Genomic DNA, 8352 nt, shown 5'->3' with positions numbered 1-8352 from the left:
CACGGGTGGGGGGTGCCAGGCGGCTGGGCGTGTGCGAGCGGGGTGCGCGCGGCGTGCCCGGCCACTTGGGCCCGTGTGGATCCCGACACCCGGCGGGGGTGCCTGATTGTGGTTGTCAAAAGTGCGGTGTGGAGTTGTGACCGCGGTCGCGGATGGGACCCCGCGTCCCGGGAAGCGCAGGTGCGCGAGCACGCAGGAGTGCCTCCTGTGTGTGCAGAGTGGCCGGCCGTGGGGCTGCGAGGTGGGGCATTGAATCAGCACACGTGGGTGTGAAGTGGGCAACCGGCCCTCGGGTTGGCAGCCGCAGCGAGGAGGGGTGCCCCGTGGGGCCCTGCTTGTAGGAGGGTGTGTGGGGCAGTGTGCGGCTGGGGAACAGCCCCCAGGCCTGCTTCACCAGAAAGGCCTGCGCCTGGCTGCCCCCTTGTGAGGGCGCTTCGCGGCGGGCCTCAGGTGTGTAGGCCTTCCTCCACCCCCACCCCCCACCTCTGAGCTTCCCTTCATCCAATTGGGGGAGAGCTGCCCCCCCACTTAGGCCACTGCGTTCACAGAGCCCCGCTCTCCTCCAGCCCAGACTGAAGCGCCCCCGCTGGCTCCCGGGGCTGGAAAACTGGTGTCAGGACACATGGGCGTTGGAGGTAGACGCTTGAGTCAGAGCTGCGGGCTAGACAACCCCTTCCCCAAAGGGCCTCCGAATTCCACCGCAAAGGGAGACTCTCCCAGGGCACGCCCTCTCCAGGAAAGTTCTTGGTGCCCGACCTCTCTTTGTGGGGTGGGGGCGCCCTTCCTTCTCTACCCCTCCAGGCCTCGCCCTGAATGGTGATTCGGTTGTCCTGACCTTCCTCCTGCACTGTCCCGCGGAAAGCTCCGGCCACACCACGCAGCCACCCTCTCCGCAGGCCCTGCCCTAGGGTGACGCTTCCCCAGCAAACTCTTCCCGGCTCCTCTGGGAGGATCTCGGGGGATGGAGCAGGGCGGGAGGGGCGAGCGTGGGGGCGGGAAGGCAGCTCCATTCTCAGCTGTCAGCAAAGGCAGCATTGATCTGCTGAGAGCCAGTGCAGGGAGGGAGGCAGAGCTGCGGGCAGGCGGGGAGGGGGGGGCAGCAGGAACTGGGGTCCCCAAGCTGAGCTGGCCCATATTCCTACCGCAGAGGGACCCTTTCCCCCTCTGCCCTAAAGAGCGGTAACTTCTGCTTTCAGACCTGAATTTTCCCACTGACCCTGGCTGCAGATGCACCCCGACAGGTTATGCCCCAGCCTCACCAGTTGCTGGAAGTGTGGGGACCCCCAGTGGGGAGGCAATGTCAGGGCTGGGTTAGCCTCCTCTCCTTATACAGCCGAATTCTCCACCACTCAGCAATACCCCCACTGTCTGTCCCCTGTCTAAAAACTGAAGTGAACACCCCTAGGCAGGTGGCACTGCCCTCCCAGTCAGGGGGCTGCCCGCCTGCCCACCTCACCTATCAGGAACCCTAGGGCTCAGACTAAAGTTTGAAGTGTGAATAGTGGAAAGGAAAGCAGTCCCAAGGGATTTGGGGGGGGGGTCTTTTTGAGGCTCTTCTGTGGCATAAATGGTATTTTAACCTTTGTCAACATCCAGATTATCCGAAATTGAGTCTGTTCTGGGGAGTCTTATCCTCAAGTTCAGAATCACCTCGGACCCATGCCTCTCTTCCCATTGGGTTGGTTGGGGGGAGCTGCAAGTCCCTTCCTCTCCCCGTGAGAAGCCCTTATTGCAGGAACAGGTCTGACATCATCTTTCCCTTCTTTAACTCTAGGTTAGCTCCTCAAAGGCCCCAGCAGCAGCATTAGGAGGGAACTGGCTGCAGCTAGAGGCATGGAAGTTAGGCTCGGAAAAGACTTTCCTACGGCACAGTGATGGGCTCTCCCGCAGGCATACGCTTTGGTGAGGGTAAGGCCCACTGCATTTTACAAGGGAAACACATGAACTCTTCCGAAGGGGTCGGGATGGGAGAGGTAGTTTATAAGCCTATAAACAAAGTAGGTGGTGTGTGTTTGTGTGCACACATACACACACCAGCCCCGCATGCACTGGTATACTTGGAGGACTGGAGGACACAGAGGAGAAAGTCCGGTTCAGAGAGGACAGGTGGCCACCCCAGTGACAGGGAAGCCTTCCCGCCCCCATCCGGATTCCCGGGGCATGACTGGGAGGACGACTTTCCTCCCCGCAGCCTTTAGTGACTAAGACACTTTTCTGAGCAAGCAGCTGTCTCGGGCTCCCTCCGTCATTCCCCCTGCTGGAGGGGTGGGGGTGCTGTGCTTTCCCACCCTCCACCCTCCCTCTCTCCCACCTGTTCCCTTTACCCCACCCGCAGCCAGCCGCTTCCTCCTGCCCTTCAGCCCTCATTTCTTTCCCTGGTAGCCATGCCAAGACATCCTGCTCTACCCAGATGCCCTCTCTGTCTCACCTGGGCAAGTTCCTTTTTGCCTTGGGTTTCAGCTCCCCCATCTGTACAAAAAGGGGGCTGGGCTCCAAGATCTGCAATTCATCACTGTCACCACCATCCATCAATGGAGCAGAGTATTGATTCAAGGAGGAGGGAGGGTGCTCCCATTTGCTGAACATCAGCTCTGCCCCAGGCTCTGCCCCTCTGGGACCCAGAACAGCCTTTTGCAAGTGAGAAAGCCAAGCTTAGAGGGACTGAGACTCACCCAAGGGTACACAGCCAGTTGGTAACCCCAGAGCTGTGACCTGTCTTCTCTCCTGGCTTGCACACACCAATTGTGCCCTGGGCCATGGGGTCAGTACTGAGAGCAGAGAGAACCCTGGGTGGCCACCCCTTCTTTGCCAGGATTCTGCTTGGGGCAGAAACCTGCAGGCCTGAAAGGGCTGAGGCCTGGGAGTGGCTGGAACCTTGGCCCCTTGGGGGCCAACTTAAAGCCTGTCATCAATTCCCAGTGTGACCTCAGGTCAACCAAAGGCTCAGATTCCTTCCTTGAAGTGGGAATAGGGTGGTTTAAGTCTGTTTTTCAGACTTTATTAGCAGGGGAATTCTTTTTCAAATAGAGTCATAAGCTAGCACTCCAGTTGTAAAAAGCATTTAAGCCAGAGGTGCTCTGGCTGAATGGGGGTGCAAGGGTTAGGCTTTTATCCACCAGACCCCTCCTGGGTTTTGTTGTTGTTTACAGATGTCAGGGTTAATAGAGATCAGAAGAGGGAGAGGTCTCCATAGGCTACGGCACCTGGGGCCTTGTAACAAGGCTGGGGAGGACCTGGGGAGTACAGCCAATAATGCCTGCAGCGGCCATGAGTGAGGCCCATGCTAAATGCTGTGCTGCCTGCAGGACGTTTTAAGTGCATTGCCTGTTTCACCACCCAACAGCACAACAGTGGGGGTGTAATGCTGTTCACACACCTATTTTACAGACAAGACAGTCTCAGTGAAAACATTTGCCTACTCTACCTCTATGCATGTGTGTCCTAGGGAAGGGGGGAGGGGATGTTATAGAGCCTAGGGAAAGAAGATCAAGTTTGGCAAGGAGGGACCAGGAGATCCTGAAAGCTAGGCTGAAGGGCCAATTGGCCTGATAGGACTCAAAGAGCCTGGCCAGGCCTGAGCTTGGTGTGCTGCTGAGGCTGTGGCTCTATAGGAGACAACTCAGGAAAGGTGGAATGGGAGGCAGCTCCCAGGAAGGATGGCAGTCCAGGGGCAAAAACAGCCATGAATATGAGTCCATGCCTAGGCCTCCTGGCTCTGCCTCTGGACTAGCTGGTAGTGCAAGTCAGAGCCCTCCCCCCACCCCCCCAGGAGGAGTTACTGACAAGGCATGAAAAGTGAGATGTGGCAGGAAGCTGTATACGTGGGAACCACTGATCTTCGCGCACCTCATGTGTGAGATCAGGGGGAAAGGGGTGCTGTGAGATTCCCCTAGGTTAGCAGCTCTTCTCAGTCTGGGAAGGCTTCCTAGGAAGGCTTTCTCTAGTGGAGGGTGTGCAGGGGTGATGGCATCACAGGCATCATTTACCTCGGAGTAGAGGAGGGTTCACCTCCACCAAGAGCAGGAGTAGTATGGGAGAAAGGTAAGGCCTGCTTCCTTTTCCCAAGGAGGCCCAGAAAGGACTCTAGGGAGACTTAGGCCATCCAGACTTAGGTAAGAGGTGCTAGGAGCTGCCTGGGGAGTTCCTCTTCCCCAGAGTGGGATGTGAGTGTGTGTGTGTGTGTGTGTGTGTGTGTGTGTGAGAGAGAGAGAGAGAGAGCTCCGAAGGCCTGCTCAGAGCCACTGGAGATGGGGAGGGAGTGTTGCTGAGTTCAGTGAAAGTGAACCCCCATTGATCCTCTGGGCTGGAGGGAGCCCATAAGCAAGGAACTTGAGAGAGAAGGGGGTGTGGAATTCAAGGTCAGTCATTCCCTTGTACTGCTCTCCTCTTCCTTCAGGATTCTTCCCCTAATGCTAACGCAAAAGGCAACACTGCTGCTGTTCTCAATGAAAGTTGGCTGGAAACTGAAGGATTCTTCTGAGGTGCTGACAGTGCAATGGAAGCTTCCCTGCTCCCCACAACCATGGGGGGAGAAAACCTGGGTGTGGACTCAGGCAGAGAAGTGACATGAGTTGGAGGGATTTCAGATTGAGTGGCAAGGAGAGGGTTCCAAAAAAGAGATGAGTTTTGATAAGGCTAGGGGCTCAGGGAAGATGGTACCTCAGAAGGAGCACCAGTGACAGGGCTGGGAGGCTCAAAGAGAGACTTCCAGGTCAAACTTGATGGAACACTTACTGAATTCCTTTCTTCTGAAAATATGAGATATAGAACATCGTGTTGGATAACTCTCTGTATAATCTCCAAGCTCAAAAGTATGACTGAGAAACCTCAGAAGGCCAGAAATGAGAAGGGATTCCAGTAGGAGCAGATGAGCAGGAGTTGGAGCTGCACTCCAGAGGGGGCATTGAGTGGCCCCATAAGGATGGGTGGCAGGGACTCCAGTAGGCTCTTCACTTAAAGCTGAGTCTTGGGGCAGCGTTCCCCCTATCCACTTTGATTTAGAGAAACTAAACTAACCTCTGCCTGATAATCACCTGATCCTGGCTTTGGGTAGAGAGTATACATGTGGGGATGCTAACCTAAGGCCTGTTCACATAGGGGGTGAGCTCAGGACTCAACTTTCATGCCATGCAAAAATCCCAAGCCAAACATTAGCACCAGCTTGGGCACACACACTTCCCATTGTGTGGACAAACGCAATAGAGAAGTTGGCCCCTACAGGAGCCTCCCTGTTCTGTAGTACAGTGAGGAAAATGTGCTGAGAAGATTTCAAGGATTTCAAGGATTAACTTCTCAAGGTATAAGAAGTACAATATCTTGAGAGACATATCTCTGATAATTATACTTAAAGAACTATAGATATTGGGAAAATCTGAAAGGAAGGTTAGTTAGCACAGTTAACTTCTTCAAGGAGATAATGAAATGAATAGCACCTATGAAATAAGAACAGAAAGCTATCCAACAGGAACAGGTAGCAGGTAAGAACAGAACTATAGTCTGAATTTTTAGGATAGAACGTTTTGAGATTTTAGAAATAAAACTTGAAGTCACTGACATTTTTAAAAATCAATAAGTCTGTTAGTAAATGTAGCTGAAGAGAGAATTCATAAGTTAGAAACTAAAATAGGAAGTCTCCAGAATGAAGCACAGAACAATAAAAAGGTTAAACATAAGAAAAGAGGCAGCGAAGATTGGGTGAGAAACTCTAGCACATACATATTATTAGTTTCAGAAAAAGATACTGGAATGAATGACTAAGCTCTTTCCAGAAATAAAATGTGAATTTCTAGATTTAAAAGGTCCACAGACTGCCTAGTAAGATACTTTTTAAAACAAAACTACATTTAGACACCTTATAGCCAAAGTATAACATCAAGAATAAAAAGAAAATTCTAAACGCCACCAAAGATGGTTTATCTACAAAGATCCAATAATTGAATTGACAATAAGCTTATCATCAGCAACAATAGATGCCAAAAGACAATGGAATAGTATCTTCAGAGTGCTGAGGGCAAATAATTGTGTATCTACAATCCCATACATTGCCAAGTTGTCATTTAATGGCAAAATAAAGACATTTTGACACATCCAAGATCTTAGAAAGCCTACCACAGACTTTCATTGTAAGGCACTGGGCATTGGAAGAAAAGTTGGGAGCTAGAAAGATGGTAGATTCAGGGTTGTGGAAGGGAGACAGCTGTTTCAGTTCTCTTTGGCACCAGCCAGCCAGCAGGAGCCCAGTTCAGCCTGGTGCAACTGAATTCGCCCTTCCTAAGTGACCACTTTCCTGTCCCCCCAGCCCCTCTTCCTACACCAGGGTGTAGTCCAGCATCCAAGCTGTTGATTAGTTGCCAGCCTGGTTCAGGAAGCCATGCCCAAGCTGATCATGTGACCAGACTCTCAACCTCCACCCTGAGGCCCCCTCCTCACCAGGTTAGGGAATTTAGATACCACCTTAGAGGCCTATCGGTGGCTAGAGAGGTGGGTAAAGGCTAGGTACCTACCCAGGTGTTGGTGCCAGGACCTGCTGATGCTGGGCTCTGCAGATGACCCTCACAGATGATCCTGAACTGGAGGACTGTGAAGATGACCAAAAAGTTCCAAAAGAGGGGTAGTTTCTTCAGAGCTGAACTGGTCCAGTGTTTGGTCTTTCCTATTCTCATTCCTACCCACTCCTGTTGCCCCTCCCCCCCAATTAAGATAAGCTCCATGATTGCACAGACCTGGTCTGACCTGTTTTCAACTGTCTTCCTAATGTCCAGAACAGCTGACACACAAAGAGCCAGAGAAATATTTGCCTAGTGTGTGTATGACCACTAACAATCAGAGCTGTTGGAGGAACATCAAAAAGCTCTTCACTAGTTGTCTCAGGAGTTAATAAGTTTCTCAGTAAGGCCATTTAAATGAGGCCTCGATATTTATCTATATCTATATATGTATGTTATGTATGTATCATATATATCCCAGGCCCTGGGGCCAGTACATGAGGTAAGTCTAGGACCAGTGTGACGGGAGCAGAGTGCAGGAGAAAGAAGAGAGACACAAAGCAGGGGACATAGGACGGACCTTGAATGAACTTGGGGTGTCAGAAGGTCCTTATTAAAATCTAACTACCGACCCTGATGTAATACTCTTGAAGAGGATAGTGTTTTCTGTCCTCACTGTTGCCTTAGGGAGGCCCCTCCCTTCCAAATTTAAGGGTCTTATGAGGAAAATGTTTAAGGACTGAGTACCCACTGAAAAAGAGAACAATCCCCTAGTTCCCTTGAGTTGGTCAAATTGGGAAAAGGGTGGGACAGGACACCTGCAAGACTTTGATGTTACATGCTGCCCCCTTGTGGTCTTGGCAGAATTGAGCAGCAAGGAGATCAACTGGGTGGTCTATTCAAAATCCCAGGGACTTCCAGGCTCCACCCAGTATCAGTCTCCAGGAACATTATCCCGCTCCATCCACACCAGATCTGACTGCTTTACTTATTCTGCATATACTCAAGGCTGGCCAGTGAGCTTGAGGAGGGAGCGCAAAGGAAACAGTTCACATTTAGTAAGGATGTTCTCTCCACAGATGTCAGCACACGTACCCCTTTGGCCAGAAAACAAGTGTATGTAAAGGATGCCAGCAGAGCAATGTTTTGGTTTCAGCCCACCCTAATTCAGAGTGACCTTGGGCAAGTCACTGTACTTTTGAGGCTCCCTGTCGCCATCTATAACACCAATCACAAATCCCTCTTCCTGTCTCCCTGCAGGGTCACTGTGAAGATCACTGGGAGGACGGATGCTGCAAATGTTAGGAAAAAATGTTTAAAGAGTGCTCCGGATGTAAGGGGATCAGCTGGGTATTAGATAGGGACTCTCTTGGGCTGCACCAAAGTGTTTGTTTACACCCAGACGGGCCCTGCTGGCCAGGGAATTTAAAGGGCAAGTGCAAGCAAGGAAGCTGCTTGTCAATCACAACAGATCGAAACATGTCCAGAAGAACAGGAGCCTATGGGAACATGCGGCCCACCCACTGGCCTGAGATTCCAGTTACACTGGAGTTTTCAAGTGGCCTCGACATGCAAAAAGTGAGCCAGGAAGTGAACTTCAGCCTCTCCCAGGCCAGCAGCCTTCAGTGCATGCACAGTGCTCCACACACTTGCCAAGGGGGAGGGCCCAGAATCTGAGCTCGCCTGTGCCCCGGAGACATGTCTAGGTACAAGACGGTGGGTAAGGCCATACAATCCCCTTCACGGAGAAGTCCTGAGCTAGAATGAAGCCTGACGGACGCAGGAGACAGAACACTGAACTTGGGATTCCGAAGTCCGCAGGGCTGCCCTGACCCAGCTGCAGGGCAGGGCTACTGACTTCAGGTGA

This window comes from Condylura cristata, unplaced genomic scaffold (assembly GCF_000260355.1).
Source record: "Condylura cristata isolate star-nosed mole 26May11 unplaced genomic scaffold, ConCri1.0 scaffold00008, whole genome shotgun sequence".
NCBI lineage: Eukaryota > Metazoa > Chordata > Mammalia > Eulipotyphla > Talpidae > Condylura > Condylura cristata.
Note: the sequence above shows the minus strand (reverse complement) of the source record.